This window comes from Oncorhynchus masou, chromosome 5 (genome assembly GCF_036934945.1).
Source record: "Oncorhynchus masou masou isolate Uvic2021 chromosome 5, UVic_Omas_1.1, whole genome shotgun sequence".
Taxonomy (NCBI): Eukaryota; Metazoa; Chordata; class Actinopteri; order Salmoniformes; family Salmonidae; genus Oncorhynchus; species Oncorhynchus masou.
In genome coordinates, this window is record NC_088216.1 from 5,738,196 (window position 1) to 5,757,809 (window position 19,614).

The window sequence follows — 19,614 nt, forward strand, 5'->3', positions numbered from 1 at the left end:
TGTGGGACCTTATATAGAGACAGGTGTGTTTCTTTCTAAATCATGTCCAAACAATTGTATTGGTCACAGGTGGACTCCAATCGAGGATGATCAAAGATCCACCTGAGCTCAATTTGGAGTGTCCTAACAAAGGGTCTAAACACTGATATGTAAATGAGATATTTCTGTATTGCATTCTCAACAAATGAGCTAAAATGTCAATGTCATCTATTTTGAATTCAGGCTGTAACTACATCATGTGGAATAAGTCACGGGGTGTGAAAACATTCTGAAGGCGCTGGATTTCTCTGTGGTTGGGTGTGTTAATACTCTATTTTCTTTTGTATGTCATAGTTATAGTGAATGAGTGTGTGTAGGCTTGTTTGTGTATGGTGTGTGTGTGGTGTGTGTGTGTGGTGTGTGTGGTGTGTGTATGGTGTGTGTGTGTGGTGTGTGTGTATGATGTGTGTGTGTGTGTGTGTGTGTGTGTATGTGTGGTGTGTGTGTGTGTGTGTGTGTGTGTGTGTGTGTGTATGGTGTGTGTATGGTGTGTGTGTGAGGTTAGGGTCTTGCTGTGGTGGTAGCTTGATTAAAATGAGTCATGGTGGATTAACAGGTTATAACAGACAGCCTGCTGGACGTCATAGTAACAACCAGGCACCACAGACAGCCTGCTGGACGTCATAGTAACAACCAGGCACCACAGACAGCCTGCTGGACGTCATAGTAACAACACCACAGACAGCCTGGACACCACAGACAGGCTGCTGGACGTCATAGTAACAACCCGGCACCACAGACAGCCTGCGTCCCAAATGGATACTCCAGATTACCTATAGAGTGCAGTATGTTTGTAGTGCACTACGTAGGGAACATGGTTGATTTGGGACACAGACAGAGTCAATAACATCCAGCTATCTAGTGTCACATAACAGTCATCTTCACAAGGCAACCACAGTCTGGACAACAGAGAGAAAATAACTAGCAGATAAACAGTGAGAGAATTCAAGTGAGAGAAGGAAGCATAGGAGAGAAAAGGATTGAGTGTTTCCAGAACCTTCATTAAACAAGTGATTGAGTGTTTCCAGAACCTTCATTAAACTCAGCTGCTCAGAGAGAGAGAGAGTGTGTTTCCAGAACCTTCATTAAACTCAGCCGCTCAGAGAAAGAGAGAGAGAGTGTGTTTCCAGAACCTTCATTAAACTCAGCCGCTCAGAGAGAGAGAGAGAGAGTGTTTCCAGAACCTTCATTAAACTCAGCCGCTCAGAGAGAGAGAGAGTGTGTTTCTAGAACCTTCATTAAACTCAGCCGCTCAGTGATTGGATATTAATTTACTAGACAACTAATTTGAATAAACCAATTACACGCCATTCAGATGGCAGAATGGTCTGCTACAGTCAGACACATAGCTAGCTGGAGAAAACACCAACAAAACTAATCACTGTTCTTTATTTTCTCCTGGGGGTGGGGGGGGGCTGTTGATATAGACTAAGTAGGTGGAAGACAGAAATAGAGTATGAGAGAGAGACTAAGAGAAAGAGCAGGAGGGGAAGAGAGAGAGAGAGAGAGACTAAGAGAAAGAGCAGGAGGAGAGGAAGAGAGAGACTAAGAGAGCAGGAGGGGAAGAGAGAGAGAGAAAGACTAAGAGAAAGAGCAGGAGGGGAGGGGAAGACAGAGAGAGACTAGAGAAAGAGCAGGAGGAAGAGAGAGAGAGAAAGACTAAGAAAAGAGCAAGGAAAGGCAGGAAAGAGAGAGAGAGAGAGAGACTAAGAGAAAGAGCAGGAGGGGAAGAGAGAGAGAGACAGAGAGAGACTAAGAGAAAGAGCAGGAGGGGAAGAGAGAGAGAGAGACTAAGAGAAAGAGCAGGAGGGGAGAGAGAGAAAGGAGAGAGAGAGAGACTAAGAGAAAGAGCAGGAGGGGAAGAGAGAGAGAGAGAGAGAGACTAAGAGAAAGAGCAGGGGGGGAAGAGAGAGAAAGGAGAGAGTAAGCGAGAGAGGAGGGAGAGAAAGACCAGAGATTTTTGTATTGTTTATTTCACTTTTGTTTATTATCTACTTCACTTGCTAAAGGCAATGTAAACATGTTTCCCATGACAATAAAACCCTTAAATTGAATTTGAATTGAGAAAAACAGACAGAGAGAGAGAGAGAGACAGAGAGAGAGAGAGAGTGTAAGACAGACAGATGGCCTGGCTGGATGCTACCTATGAGAGGTTACCCACAACAGTCCTTACCTTTTTCCCATCTTCCCCTGCTTCCCTGGACATCACTTTGGTCTAAAACAACAAGAGAGGTGACCATCAGAAAACAGAATTAAGTGACAGACAGATGGAGAGAGGAAGAGAGCTCTGTGTGTCGCTTCTCTAAAGGTTATCTAGCAGGACATTTGTCTAGTTGTGTGTTGCTTCTCTAAAGGTTATCTATCAGGACAGTTGTCTAGTTGTGTGTTGCTTCTCTAAAGGTTATCTAGCAGGACAGTTGTCTAGTTGTGTGTTGCTTCTCTAAAGGTTATCTATCAGGACAGTTGTCTAGTTGTGTGTTGCTTCTCTAAAGGTTATCTAGCAGGACAGTTGTCTAATTGTGTGTCGCTTCTCTAAAGGTTATCTAGCAGGACAGTTGTCTGGTTGTGTGTCGCTTCTCTAAAGGTAATCTAGCAGGACAGTTGTCCAGTTGTGTGTCGCTTCTCTAAAGGTTACAGTTGAAGTGGGAAGTTTACATACACTTAGGTTGGAGTCATTAAAACTCGTTTTTCAACCACTCCACAAATTTCTTATTAACAAACTATAGTTTTGGGCAAGTCAGTTAGGACATCTACTTTGTTCATGACACAAGTCTTTTTTTCAACAATTGTTTACAGACATATTATTTTACTTATAATTCACTGTATCACAATTCCAGTGGGTCAGAAGTTTACATACACTAAGTTGACTGTGCCTTTAAATAGCTTGGAAAATTCCAGAAAACAATGTCATGGCTTTAGAAGCTTCTGATAGGCTAATTGACAACATTTGAGTCAATTGGAGGAGTACCTGTGGATGTATTTCAAGGCCAACCTTCAAACTCAGTGCCTCTTTGCTTGACATCATAGGAAAATCAAAAAAAATCAGCCAAGACCTCAGAAAAACAGTTGTGGACCTCCACAAGTCTGGTTCATCCTTGGGAGCAATTTCCAAATGCCTGAAGGTACCACATTCATCTGTACAAACAATAGTACGCAAGTCTAAACACCATGGGACCACGCAGCCGTCATACCGCTCAGGAGATGAACGTACTTTGTTGCAAAAAGTGCAAATCAATCCCAGAACAACAGCAAAGGACCTTGTGAAGATGCTGGAGGAAACAGGTACAAAAGTATATATATCCACAGTAAAACGAGTCCTATATCGACATAACCTGAAAGGCCGCTCAGCATGGAAGAATCCACTGCTCCAAAACCACCATAAAAATGCCAACTACGGTTTGCCACTGCACATGGGGACAAAGATCGTACTTTTTGGAGAAATGTTCACTGGTCTGATGAAACAAAAATAGAACTGTTTGGCCATAATGACCATTGTTATGTTGGGAGGAAAAGGGGGAGGCTTGCAAGCCGAAGAACACCATCCCAACCGTGAAGCACGGGGGTGGCAGCATCATGTTGTGGGGGTGCTTTGCTGCCGCAGGGACTGGTGCCCTTCACAACATGGATGGCGTCATGAGGGAGAAAAATTGTGTGGATATATTGAAGCAACATCTCAAGACATCAGTTAGGAAGTTAAAGCTTGGTCGCAAATGGGTCTTCCAAATGGACAATGACCCCAAGCATACTCCCAAAGTTGTGGAAAAATGGAAGGACAACAAAGTCAAGGTATTGGAGTGGCCATCACAAAGCCCTGACCTCAATCCCATAGACAATTTGTTGGCAGAACTGAAAGGAGGCCTACAAACCTGACTCAGTTACACCAGCTCTGTCAGAAGGAAGGGCCAACATTCACCCAATTTATTGTGGGAAGCTTGTGGAAGGCAACCTGAAGCGTTTGACCCAAGTTAAACAATTTAACTTTTTATGGCTGCAGTGGCAGTATTGAGTAGCTTGGATGAAAAGGTGTCCATTGTAAACGGGCAGCTCCTCAGTTGCTAATATATGCATATTATTATTAGTATTGGAGAGAAAACACTCTAAAGTTTCCAAAACTGTCAAAATATTGTCTGAGTATAACAGAACTGATATTGCAGGCGAAACCCTGAGGAAAATCAAAACAGGAAGTGGCTTCTATTTTTAAATCTCCATGTTCCATAGCCTCCCTTTGCTGGATTTAAAGGGATATGAACCAGATTCCTTTTAATATCTCTTTCTCAAGGTGTCAACAGTCTTCAGACATAGTTTCAGGCTTTTATTTTGAAAAATGAGCCAGAACGATAACATGGCGTCAAGTGTTCACATAACTTTTGCTCACGCAACAGAATTTGGACAGCCATTGTTTTCCCCTCTCCTACTGTGAAAGACATTTGCGGTTGATATATTATCAATTATATATTTTAAAAACAACCTGAGGATTGATTATAAAAAACGTTTGACATGTTTCTGTGGACATTATGGAAACTATATGGAATTTTCGCCTGCGATGTCGTGACCGCTCTTTCCTGTGGATTTCTGAACATAACTCGACAAACAAACAGAGGTATTTTGGATCTAAAAATAATCTTTATGGAACATTTGTTGTGTAACTGGGAGTCTCATTAGTGAAAACATCCGAAGGTCATCAAAGGTAAACGATTAATTTGATTGCTTTTCTGATTTTCGTGACCGAGCTACCTAATGCTAAGTGTACTTAATGGTTTATCGTGCGATCGATAAAGTTACACAAACGCTTGATTTGCTTTTGCCGTAAAGCATAATTTCAAAATCTGACACGACAGGTGAATTAACAAAAGGCTAAACTGTGTTTTCCTATATTGCACTTGTGATTTCATGAATATAAACATTTGTAGTAATATTTATTGAATGTAGCGCTATGCTATTCAGCGGTTGTTGATGACACTTATCCCGATAGGGGGATTGCAGCCATAACAAGTTCAAGGCAATGCTACCAAATACTAATTGAGTGTATGTAAACTTCTGAGTTTACCAACATTGGGAACACACACAACCAAACACCCCCATGAACAGGTCTGAGGTCATATTCTGTGTGATGTCACTGACTGACCTGGGCGAGGGAGGTGCTTCGCCCCCTCCCGGTTTCCGTGGTGACCCTGTCCCCGCCCCTCCCTCTCTGTGAGGAGATACACTTGTAGCAGCTCCAGACCTGCAGCAACCTGGGCTCCGCGTGGCCACTCCCCTTCCGCTGCAGACACTGGCAGTGGTACAGGTGGCCGCAGCTACACACACACACACACACACACAGACACACACACACACACACAAGGTGTTAACAACATTCATCATATCATTGTACTGTAAACAGATCTGACACCATTCATCCTCTATCAGAACATTGTACTGTAAACAGATCTGACACCATTCATCCTCTATCAGAACATTGTACTGTAAACAGATCTGACACCATTCATCCTCTATCAGAACATTGTACTGTAAACAGATCTGACACCATTCATCCTCTATCAGAACATTGTACTGTAAACAGATCTGACACCATTCATCCTCTACCAGAACATTGTACGTTAAACAGATCTGACACCATCCATCTATCAGAACATTGTACTGTAAACAGATCTGACACCATCCATCCTCTACCAGAACATTGTACTGTAAACAGATCTGACACCATCCATCCTCTATCAGAACATTGTACTGTAAACAGATCTGACACCATCCATCCTCTACCAGAACATTGTACTGTAAACAGATCTGACACCATTCATCCTCTACCAGAACATTGTACTTAAACAGATCTGACACCATCCATCTATCAGAACATTGTACTGTAAACAGATCTGACACCATCCATCCTCTACCAGAACATTGTACTGTAAACAGATCTGACACCATCCATCCTCTATCAGAACATTGTACTGTAAACAGATGTCACAGTGGTCTGACACCATCCATCCTCTACCAGAACATTGTACTGTAAACAGATCTGACACCATCCATCAGACTGGTGAACATTGTACTGTAAACAGATCTGACACCATCCATCCTCTACCAGAACATTGTACTGTAAACAGATCTGACACCATCCATCCTCTATCAGAACATTGTACAGTAAACAGATCTGACACCATCCATCCTCTACCAGAACATTGTACTCTCTAGTAAACAGATCTGACACCATCCATCCTCTATCAGAACATTGTACTGTAAACAGATCTGACACCATCCATCCTCTATCAGAACATTGTACTGTAAACAGATCTGACACCATCAGTCATCCTCTAGTCTCTACCAGAACATTGTACTGTAAACAGATCTGACACCATCCATCCTCTATCAGAACATTGTACTGTAAACAGATCTGACACCATCCATCCTCTATCAGAACATTGTACTGTAAACAGATCTGACACCATCCACCCTCTACCAGAACATTGTACTGTAAAGAGAACTGACACCATCCACCCTCTACCAGAACACGACAGTCAGAAGCCGTGTAGAGAACACACGTGGATGTGAGTGTCTCATGACCTGAATATGATGATGTCATCTGGGCTGTCCTGACGTCTCCTGTACTGCTGCAGGCAGATGTCACAGTGGTCCTGCCGGGGTGGAGCCCCCAGCTGACCGCTGCTCGCAGGTGAGACAGGGACCAGTGGAGGTCGTGGTTCAACAGACTGGTGGTTGTCTCCAGTAAATAGTCTGGGGAGGGGAGAGAACCATTTGATTTATTGTATACTGGTCCCAGATCAGTTTGTGGATAAATGTTTGACAGAGAACGGATGGATTTACTATTCTCTTCCCCTGGAAATAGTATTTCTCACAGAATCAAACATTCTCAGTCATCCTCTCTAGTCTCTCATGTTAAATAGTACTGTACAACCCACCAGTCATCCTCTCTAGTCTCTCATGTTAAATAGTACTGTACAACCCACCAGTCATCCTCTCTAGTCTCTCATGTTAAATAGTACTGTACAACCCACCAGTCATCCTCTCTAGTCTCTCTCATGTTAAATAGTACTGTACAACCCACCAGTCATCCTCTAGTCTCTCATGTTAAATAGTACTGTACAACCCACCAGTCATCCTCTCTACTCTCTCAGCATGTTAAATAGTACTGTACAACCCACCAGTCATCCTCTCTAGTCTCTCTCATGTTAAATAGTACTGTACAACCCACCAGTCATCCTCTCTAGTCTCTCATGTTAAATAGTACTGTACAACCCACCAGTCATCCTCTCTACTCATGTTAAATAGTACTGTACAACCCACCAGTCATCCTCTCTAGTCTCTCAGCATGTTAAATAGTACTGTACAACCCACCAGTCATCCTCTCTAGTCTCTCATGTTAAATAAATAGTACTGTACAACCCACCAGTCATCCTCTAGTCTCTCAGCATGTTAAATAGTACTGTACAACCCACCAGTCATCCTCTCTAGTCTCTCATGTTAAATAGTACTGTACAACCCACCAGTCATCCTCTCTAGTCTCTCATGTTAAATAGTACTGTACAACCCACCAGTCATCCTCTCTAGTCTCTCAGCATGTTAAATAGTACTGTACAACCCACCAGTCATCCTCTCTAGTCTCTCAGCATGTTAAATAGTACTGTACAACCCACCAGTCATCCTCTCTAGTCTCTCATGTTAAATAGTACTGTACAACCCACCAGTCATCCTCTCTAGTCTCTCATGTTAAATAGTACTGTACAACCCACCAGTCATCCTCTCTAGTCTCTCAGCATGTTAAATAGTACTGTACAACCCACCAGTCATCCTCTCTAGTCTCTCTCATGTTAAATAGTACTGTACAACCCACCAGTCATCCTCTCTACTCTCTCATGTTAAATAGTACTGTACAACCCACCAGTCATCCTCTCTACTCTCTCAGCATGTTAAATAGTACTGTACAACCCACCAGTCATCCTCTCTAGTCTCTCTCATGTTAAATAGTACTGTACAACCCACCAGTCATCCTCTCTAGTCTCTCATGTTAAATAGTACTGTACAACCCACCAGTCATCCTCTCTACTCTCTCATGTTAAATAGTACTGTACAACCCACCAGTCATCCTCTCTAGTCTCTCAGCATGTTAAATAGTACTGTACAACCCACCAGTCATCCTCTCTACTCTCTCAGCATGTTAAATAGTACTGTACAACCCACCAGTCATCCTCTCTACTCTCAGCATGTTAAATAGTACTGTACAACCCACCAGTCATCCTCTCTACTCTCTCAGCATGTTAAATAGTACTGTACAACCCACCAGTCATCCTCTCTAGTCTCTCATGTTAAATAGTACTGTACAACCCACCAGTCATCCTCTCTAGTCTCTCATGTTAAATAGTACTGTACAACCCACCAGTCATCCTCTCTACTCTCTCAGCATGTTAAATAGTACTGTACAACCCACCAGTCATCCTCTCTACTCTCTCATGTTAAATAGTACTGTACAACCCACCAGTCATCCTCTCTACTCTCTCAGCATGTTAAATAGTACTGTACAACCCACCAGTCATCCTCTCTACTCTCTCATGTTAAATAGTACTGTACAACCCACCAGTCATCCTCTCTAGTCTCTCATGTTAAATAGTACTGTACAACCCACCAGTCATCCTCTCTACTCTCTCATGTTAAATAGTACTGTACAACCCACCAGTCATCCTCTCTACTCTCTCATGTTAAATAGTACTGTACAACCCACCAGTCATCCTCTCTAGTCTCTCATGTTAAATAGTACTGTACAACCCACCAGTCATCCTCTCTACTCTCTCATGTTAAATAGTACTGTACAACCCACCAGTCATCCTCTCTAGTCTCTCAGCATGTTAAATAGTACTGTACAACCCACCAGTCATCCTCTCTACTCTCTCATGTTAAATAGTACTGTACAACCCACCAGTCATCCTCTCTACTCTCTCATGTTAAATAGTACTGTACAACCCACCAGTCATCCTCTCTAGTCTCTCAGCATGTTAAATAGTACTGTACAACCCACCAGTCATCCTCTCTAGTCTCTCATGTTAAATAGTACTGTACAACCCACCAGTCATCCTCTCTAGTCTCTCAGCATGTTAAATAGTACTGTACAACCCACCAGTCATCCTCTCTAGTCTCTCATGTTAAATAGTACTGTACAACCCACCAGTCATCCTCTCTAGTCTCTCAGCATGTTAAATAGTACTGTACAACCCACCAGTCATCCTCTCTAGTCTCTCATGTTAAATAGTACTGTACAACCCACCAGTCATCCTCTCTAGTCTCTCATGTTAAATAGTACTGTACAACCCACCAGTCATCCTCTAGTCTCTCATGTTAAATAGTACTGTACAACCCACCAGTCATCCTCTCTAGTCTCTCAGCATGTTAAATAGTACTGTACAACCCACCAGTCATCCTCTCTAGTCTCTCAGCATGTTAAATAGTACTGTACAACCCACCAGTCATCCTCTCTAGTCTCTCATGTTAAATAGTACTGTACAACCCACCAGTCATCCTCTCTACTCTCTCAGCATGTTAAATAGTACTGTACAACCCACCAGTCATCCTCTCTAGTCTCTCATGTTAAATAGTACTGTACAACCCACCAGTCATCCTCTCTCTCTCAGTCTCTCAGCATGTTAAATAGTACTGTACAACCCACCAGTCATCCTCTCTAGTCTCTCAGCATGTTAAATAGTACTGTACAACCCACCAGTCATCCTCTCTACTCTCTCAGCATGTTAAATAGTACTGTACAACCCACCAGTCATCCTCTCTAGTCTCTCATGTTAAATAGTACTGTACAACCCACCAGTCATCCTCTCTACTCTCTCAGCATGTTAAATAGTACTGTACAACCCACCAGTCATCCTCTCTAGTCTCTCATGTTAAATAGTACTGTACAACCCACCAGTCATCCTCTCTACTCTCTCATGTTAAATAGTACTGTACAACCCACCAGTCATCCTCTCTAGTCTCTCATCATGTTAAATAGTACTGTACAACCCACCAGTCATCCTCTCTAGTCTCTCAGCATGTTAAATAGTACTGTACAACCCACCAGTCATCCTCTCTACTCTCTCATGTTAAATAGTACTGTACAACCCACCAGTCATCCTCTCTAGTCTCTCAGCATGTTAAATAGTACTGTACAACCCACCAGTCATCCTCTCATGTCTCTCTCATGTTAAATAGTACTGTACAACCCACCAGTCATCCTCTCTAGTCTCTCAGCATGTTAAATAGTACTGTACAACCCACCAGTCATCCTCTCTAGTCTCTCATGTTAAATAGTACTGTACAACCCACCAGTCATCCTCTCTAGTCTCTCAGCATGTTAAATAGTACTGTACAACCCACCAGTCATCCTCTCTAGTCTCTCATGTTAAATAGTACTGTACAACCCACCCACTCTCAGTCATCCCCACCAGTCTCTAGTCTCTCAGCATGTTAAATAGTACTGTACAACCCACCAGTCATCCTCTCTAGTCTCTCATGTTAAATAGTACTGTACAACCCACCAGTCATCCTCTCTAGTCTCTCAGCATGTTAAATAGTACTGTACAACCCACCAGTCATCCTCTCTAGTCTCTCATGTTAAATAGTACTGTACAACCCACCAGTCATCCTCTCTAGTCTCTCAGCATGTTAAATAGTACTGTACAACCCACCAGTCATCCTCTCTAGTCTCTCAGCATGTTAAATAGTACTGTACAACCCACCAGTCATCCTCTCTAGTCTCAGCATGTTAAATAGTACTGTACAACCCACCAGTCATCCTCTCTAGTCTCTCATGTTAAATAGTACTGTACAACCCACCAGTCATCCTCTCTAGTCTCTCAGCATGTTAAATAGTACTGTACAACCCACCAGTCATCCTCTCTAGTCTCTCATGTTAAATAGTACTGTACAACCCACCAGTCATCCTCTCTAGTCTCTCATGTTAAATAGTACTGTACAACCCACCAGTCATCCTCTCTAGTCTCTCAGCATGTTAAATAGTACTGTACAACCCACCAGTCATCCTCTCTAGTCTCTCAGCATGTTAAATAGTACTGTACAACCCACCAGTCATCCTCTCTAGTCTCTCATGTTAAATAGTACTGTACAACCCACCAGTCATCCTCTCTAGTCTCTCAGCATGTTAAATAGTACTGTACAACCCACCAGTCATCCTCTCTAGTCTCTCAGCATGTTAAATAGTACTGTACAACCCACCAGTCATCCTCTCTAGTCTCTCAGCATGTTAAATAGTACTGTACAACCCACCAGTCATCCTCTCTAGTCTCTCATGTTAAATAGTACTGTACAACCCACCAGTCATCCTCTCTAGTCTCTCATGTTAAATAGTACTGTACAACCCACCAGTCATCCTCTCTAGTCTCTCAGCATGTTAAATAGTACTGTACAACCCACCAGTCATCCTCTCTACTCTCTCATGTTAAATAGTACTGTACAACCCACCAGTCATCCTCTCTAGTCTCTCATGTTAAATAGTACTGTACAACCCACCAGTCATCCTCTCTACTCTCTCATGTTAAATAGTACTGTACAACCCACCAGTCATCCTCTCTAGTCTCTCAGCATGTTAAATAGTACTGTACAACCCACCAGTCATCCTCTCTAGTCTCTCAGCATGTTAAATAGTACTGTACAACCCACCAGTCATCCTCTCTACTCTCTCATGTTAAATAGTACTGTACAACCCACCAGTCATCCTCTCTACTCTCTCAGCATGTTAAATAGTACTGTACAACCCACCAGTCATCCTCTCTACTCTCTCATGTTAAATAGTACTGTACAACCCACCAGTCATCCTCTCTAGTCTCTCAGCATGTTAAATAGTACTGTACAACCCACCAGTCATCCTCTCTAGTCTCTCATGTTAAATAGTACTGTACAACCCACCAGTCATCCTCTCTAGTCTCTCAGCATGTTAAATAGTACTGTACAACCCACCAGTCATCCTCTCTAGTCTCTCATGTTAAATAGTACTGTACAACCCACCAGTCATCCTCTCTAGTCTCTCAGCATGTTAAATAGTACTGTACAACCCACCAGTCATCCTCTCTACTCTCTCAGCATGTTAAATAGTACTGTACAACCCACCAGTCATCCTCTCTAGTCTCTCTCTCAGCATGTTAAATAGTACTGTACAACCCACCAGTCATCCTCTCTAGTCTCTCATGTTAAATAGTACTGTACAACCCACCAGTCATCCTCTCTAGTCTCTCAGCATGTTAAATAGTACTGTACAACCCACCAGTCATCCTCTCTACTCTCTCAGCATGTTAAATAGTACTGTACAACCCACCAGTCATCCTCTCTAGTCTCTCAGCATGTTAAATAGTACTGTACAACCCACCAGTCATCCTCTCTAGTCTCTCATGTTAAATAGTACTGTACAACCCACCAGTCATCCTCTCTAGTCTCTCAGCATGTTAAATAGTACTGTACAACCCACCAGTCATCCTCTCTAGTCTCTCATGTTAAATAGTACTGTACAACCCACCAGTCATCCTCTCTACTCTCTCAGCATGTTAAATAGTACTGTACAACCCACCAGTCATCCTCTCTAGTCTCTCATGTTAAATAGTACTGTACAACCCACCAGTCATCCTCTCTAGTCTCTCAGCATGTTAAATAGTACTGTACAACCCACCAGTCATCCTCTCTAGTCTCTCATGTTAAATAGTACTGTACAACCCACCAGTCATCCTCTCTACTCTCTCAGCATGTTAAATAGTACTGTACAACCCACCAGTCATCCTCTCTAGTCTCTCATGTTAAATAGTACTGTACAACCCACCAGTCATCCTCTCTAGTCTCTCAGCATGTTAAATAGTACTGTACAACCCACCAGTCATCCTCTCTAGTCTCTCAGCATGTTAAATAGTACTGTACAACCCACCAGTCATCCTCTCTAGTCTCTCATGTTAAATAGTACTGTACAACCCACCAGTCATCCTCTCTAGTCTCTCAGCATGTTAAATAGTACTGTACAACCCACCAGTCATCCTCTCTACTCTCTCATGTTAAATAGTACTGTACAACCCACCAGTCATCCTCTCTACTCTCTCATGTTAAATAGTACTGTACAACCCACCAGTCATCCTCTCTAGTCTCTCATGTTAAATAGTACTGTACAACCCACCAGTCATCCTCTCTACTCTCTCAGCATGTTAAATAGTACTGTACAACCCACCAGTCATCCTCTCTAGTCTCTCAGCATGTTAAATAGTACTGTACAACCCACCAGTCATCCTCTCTAGTCTCTCATGTTAAATAGTACATGTTAAATAGTACTGTACAACCCACCAGTCATCCTCTCTAGTCTCTCAGCATGTTAAATAGTACTGTACAACCCACCAGTCATCCTCTCTACTCTCTCATGTTAAATAGTACTGTACAACCCACCAGTCATCCTCTCTAGTCTCTCAGCATGTTAAATAGTACTGTACAACCCACCAGTCATCCTCTCTAGTCTCTCATGTTAAATAGTACTGTACAACCCACCAGTCATCCTCTCTAGTCTCTCAGCATGTTAAATAGTACTGTACAACCCACCAGTCATCCTCTCTAGTCTCTCAGCATGTTAAATAGTACTGTACAACCCACCAGTCATCCTCTCTACTCTCTCATGTTAAATAGTACTGTACAACCCACCAGTCATCCTCTCTAGTCTCTCATGTTAAATAGTACTGTACAACCCACCAGTCATCCTCTCTACTCTCTCAGCATGTTAAATAGTACTGTACAACCCACCAGTCATCCTCTCTAGTCTCTCATGTTAAATAGTACTGTACAACCCACCAGTCATCCTCTCTAGTCTCTCATGTTAAATAGTACTGTACAACCCACCAGTCATCCTCTCTACTCTCTCATGTTAAATAGTACTGTACAACCCACCAGTCATCCTCTCTAGTCTCTCAGCATGTTAAATAGTACTGTACAACCCACCAGTCATCCTCTCTAGTCTCTCATGTTAAATAGTACTGTACAACCCACCAGTCATCCTCTCTAGTCTCTCATGTTAAATAGTACTGTACAACCCACCAGTCATCCTCTCTAGTCTCTCAGCATGTTAAATAGTACTGTACAACCCACCAGTCATCCTCTCTAGTCTCTCAGCATGTTAAATAGTACTGTACAACCCACCAGTCATCCTCTCTACTCTCTCATGTTAAATAGTACTGTACAACCCACCAGTCATCCTCTCTAGTCTCTCAGCATGTTAAATAGTACTGTACAACCCACCAGTCATCCTCTCTAGTCTCTCAGCATGTTAAATAGTACTGTACAACCCACCAGTCATCCTCTCTACTCTCTCAGCATGTTAAATAGTACTGTACAACCCACCAGTCATCCTCTCTACTCTCTCATGTTAAATAGTACTGTACAACCCACCAGTCATCCTCTCTAGTCTCTCATGTTAAATAGTACTGTACAACCCACCAGTCATCCTCTCTAGTCTCTCAGCATGTTAAATAGTACTGTACAACCCACCAGTCATCCTCTCTAGTCTCTCAGCATGTTAAATAGTACTGTACAACCCACCAGTCATCCTCTCTAGTCTCTCAGCATGTTAAATAGTACTGTACAACCCACCAGTCATCCTCTCTAGTCTCTCAGCATGTTAAATAGTACTGTACAACCCACCAGTCATCCTCTCTAGTCTCTCATGTTAAATAGTACTGTACAACCCACCAGTCATCCTCTCTACTCTCTCAGCATGTTAAATAGTACTGTACAACCCACCAGTCATCCTCTCTACTCTCTCAGCATGTTAAATAGTACTGTACAACCCACCAGTCATCCTCTCTAGTCTCTCAGCATGTTAAATAGTACTGTACAACCCACCAGTCATCCTCTCTACTCTCTCATGTTAAATAGTACTGTACAACCCACCAGTCATCCTCTCTACTCTCTCATGTTAAATAGTACTGTACAACCCACCAGTCATCCTCTCTAGTCTCTCAGCATGTTAAATAGTACTGTACAACCCACCAGTCATCCTCTCTAGTCTCTCATGTTAAATAGTACTGTACAACCCACCAGTCATCCTCTCTAGTCTCTCATGTTAAATAGTACTGTACAACCCACCAGTCATCCTCTCTAGTCTCTCATGTTAAATAGTACTGTACAACCCACCAGTCATCCTCTCTAGTCTCTCAGCATGTTAAATAGTACTGTACAACCCACCAGTCATCCTCTCTAGTCTCTCATGTTAAATAGTACTGTACAACCCACCAGTCATCCTCTCTACTCTCTCATGTTAAATAGTACTGTACAACCCACCAGTCATCCTCTCTAGTCTCTCAGCATGTTAAATAGTACTGTACAACCCACCAGTCATCCTCTCTACTCTCTCAGCATGTTAAATAGTACTGTACAACCCACCAGTCATCCTCTCTAGTCTCTCAGCATGTTAAATAGTACTGTACAACCCACCAGTCATCCTCTCTACTCTCTCATGTTAAATAGTACTGTACAACCCACCAGTCATCCTCTCTAGTCTCTCAGCATGTTAAATAGTACTGTACAACCCACCAGTCATCCTCTCTAGTCTCTCAGCATGTTAAATAGTACTGTACAACCCACCAGTCATCCTCTCTAGTCTCTCAGCATGTTAAATAGTACTGTACAACCCACCAGTCATCCTCTCTACTCTCTCAGCATGTTAAATAGTACTGTACAACCCACCAGTCATCCTCTCTAGTCTCTCAGCATGTTAAATAGTACTGTACAACCCACCAGTCATCCTCTCTAGTCTCTCAGCATGTTAAATAGTACTGTACAACCCACCAGTCATCCTCTCTAGTCTCTCAGCATGTTAAATAGTACTGTACAACCCACCAGTCATCCTCTCTACTCTCTCATGTTAAATAGTACTGTACAACCCACCAGTCATCCTCTCTAGTCTCTCAGCATGTTAAATAGTACTGTACAACCCACCAGTCATCCTCTCTAGTCTCTCAGCATGTTAAATAGTACTGTACAACCCACCAGTCATCCTCTCTAGTCTCTCAGCATGTTAAATAGTACTGTACAACCCACCAGTCATCCTCTCTAGTCTCTCAGCATGTTAAATAGTACTGTACAACCCACCAGTCATCCTCTCTAGTCTCTCATGTTAAATAGTACTGTACAACCCACCAGTCATCCTCTCTAGTCTCTCATGTTAAATAGTACTGTACAACCCACCAGTCATCCTCTCTAGTCTCTCATGTTAAATAGTACTGTACAACCCACCAGTCATCCTCTCTAGTCTCTCAGCATGTTAAATAGTACTGTACAACCCACCAGTCATCCTCTCTACTCTCTCATGTTAAATAGTACTGTACAACCCACCAGTCATCCTCTCTAGTCTCTCAGCATGTTAAATAGTACTGTACAACCCACCAGTCATCCTCTCTACTCTCTCAGCATGTTAAATAGTACTGTACAACCCACCAGTCATCCTCTCTACTCTCTCAGCATGTTAAATAGTACTGTACAACCCACCAGTCATCCTCTCTAGTCTCTCATGTTATGTTAAATAGTACTGTACAACCCACCAGTCATCCTCTCTAGTCTCTCATGTTAAATAGTACTGTACAACCCACCAGTCATCCTCTCTAGTCTCTCAGCATGTTAAATAGTACTGTACAACCCACCAGTCATCCTCTCTAGTCTCTCATGTTAAATAGTACTGTACAACCCACCAGTCATCCTCTCTAGTCTCTCAGCATGTTAAATAGTACTGTACAACCCACCAGTCATCCTCTCTACTCTCTCATGTTAAATAGTACTGTACAACCCACCAGTCATCCTCTCTAGTCTCTCATGTTAAATAGTACTGTACAACCCACCAGTCATCCTCTCTAGTCTCTCAGCATGTTAAATAGTACTGTACAACCCACCAGTCATCCTCTCTAGTCTCTCAGCATGTTAAATAGTACTGTACAACCCACCAGTCATCCTCTCTAGTCTCTCATGTTAAATAGTACTGTACAACCCACCAGTCATCCTCTCTAGTCTCTCAGCATGTTAAATAGTACTGTACAACCCACCAGTCATCCTCTCTACTCTCTCATGTTAAATAGTACTGTACAACCCACCAGTCATCCTCTCTAGTCTCTCATGTTAAATAGTACTGTACAACCCACCAGTCATCCTCTCTACTCTCTCAGCATGTTAAATAGTACTGTACAACCCACCAGTCATCCTCTCTAGTCTCTCATGTTAAATAGTACTGTACAACCCACCAGTCATCCTCTCTACTCTCTCAGCATGTTAAATAGTACTGTACAACCCACCAGTCATCCTCTCTACTCTCTCAGCATGTTAAATAGTAGTGGAGGCCTCAGGGAGGGAGTACAGGAGGCCTCTCATGGACACAGCATGTTAAATAGTACTGTCACACCCAGCTCATTTCACTGCCATTTGGGAAGCTGAGAGCTATTCACTTATCCTCCTATGGACTGTTCTGTCATTTCATGTCATGTTAAATAGTACTGTACAACCCAAGTCATCCTCTCTAGGAGAGCATGTTAAATAGTACTGTACAACCCATGGATCCTCTCTAGTCTCTCAGGTTAAAGGTAGTACAACCCACCAGTCATCCTAATAGGAGCATGTTAAATAGTACTGTATAAGACCAGTCATCCACTCTAGTCTCTCATGTTAAAAGGAGGAGAGGAAAAGGACCAGTCATCCTCTCTAGGGAGAAAGCATGTTAAATAGTAGGTATAACCCACCAGTCATCCACTCTAGTCTCTCATGTTAAATAGTACTGACAACCCACCAGTCATCCTCTCTAGTCTCTCAGCATGTTAAATGTACAACCCACCAGTCAGTACTGTATAACCCACCAGTCATCCTCTCTAGTCTCTCATGTTAAATAGGAAAGTAGGAGACCAGTCATCCTCTCTAGTCTCTCAGTTAAATAGATGTTAGGAGTACTGTACAACCCACCAGTCATCCTCTCTAGTCTCTAAATAGATGTCTAAATAGTACTGTACAACCCACCAGAATCCTCTCTAAGATGTTAAATAGTACTGTACAACCCACCAGTCATCCTCTCTAGTCTCTCAGCATGTTAAATAGTACTGTAGGAACCCACCAGTCATCCTCTCTAGTCTCTCAGCATGTTAAATAGTACTGTACAACCCACCAGTCATCCTCTAGTCTCTCAGCATGTTAAATAGTACTGGAGGAACCCAGGAGTCATCCTCTAGTCTCTCAGCATGTTAAATAGTACTGGAGAAGGAAGAGGTCATCCTCTCTAGTCTCTCAGCATGTTAAATAGGACTGTACAACCCACCAGTCATCCTCTCTAGTCTCTCAGCATGTTAAATAGTACTGTACAACCCACCAGTCATCCTCTCTAGTCTCTCATGTTAAGATAGGAAGAGGAACCCACCAGTCATCCTCTAGTCTCTCAGCATGGAAGAGGGGAAGGAGTAAAGGAGACAGGATCCCTCTAGCAGAGTCATCAACCTCTAGTCTCTCTCTAGAGGATGTTAAATAGTACTGACAACCCACCAGTCATCCTCTAGGAAGAGGTTAAATAGTACTGTACAACCCACCAGTCATCCTCTCTAGGACAACCCAAGTCAGAGAGAGAGGGAAAGAGATGTTAAGGAAGAGAGAGAGGAGGGACCAGTCATCCTCTCTAGGGAGCATGTTAAATAGGTACAACCCACCAGGATCCTCTCTACTCTCTCAGCATGTTAAATAGTACTGTACAACCCACCAGTCATCCTCTCTAGTCTCTCAGCATGTTAAATAGTAGAAGGGAGAAGGGAGTCATCCTCTCTAGTCTCTCATGTTAAATAGAGGGAAACCCACCAGGAGGAGAGGGAAGAGGGTCATCCTCTCTAGGAGAAAATAGAGTCATCCTCTCTAGTCTCTCATGTTAAATAGTAGAAACCCACCAGTCATCCTCTCTAGTCTCTCATGAAATAGGTACAACCCACCAGTCATCCTCTCTAGTCTCTCAGCATGTTAAATTGGAGAGGAGGAGGGGAGGGAGGAGAGAGAGGAGGGAGAGGGACAGGACCAGGAACTTCACACAGAAGAGGAAGCCATTTGGGAAGCTAGAGAGATCCTCACTTAGAGAGGACTGTTCTGTCAAAGGAGAGAGAGAGAGACTGGAGGAAGAGGAAGGGAGGAGGAGGGAGGGAGGAAGAGGAGAGCAAGGAGAGGGAGAAAGAGGAGGGAGAGGAAGTAGGGAGGAAGAGAAGAGGAGAGGAGAGGAGAGGAAAGGAGGGAAGGAGGAGGAGAGAGAGAGAGGAGAGGAGGAGAGGAGTAGAGAGGAGGAGGAGAGGGGAGGAGGAGAGGAAAGAGGAGAGGAGAGGAGAGAGAGGAGGAGAGGAGGGAGAGAGGAGAAAAGAGAGGGAGAGAGAGGAAGGGAGAGAGGAGGAGGGAGAAAAAGGAGAAAGACTCCAGGAGAGCAGGAAGAGAGGGAGAGGAGGAAGAGGAGGAGAGAAAGAGGGAAAGAGGGAAGAGAGGAGAGGAGAGGAGAGGGAAAGAGGAGGAGAGGGAAGGGGAGGGAGAAGAGGAAGAGAGGGAAGAGGG

At 43.1% G+C, this 19,614-nt stretch overlaps 1 pseudogene; it reads right to left on the reverse strand.

Moving 5' to 3' along the window:
- Window positions 1-19,614, reverse strand: part of LOC135531445 (vacuolar protein sorting-associated protein 8 homolog) — a 154,946-nt pseudogene that overhangs the window by 21,689 nt on the left and 113,643 nt on the right.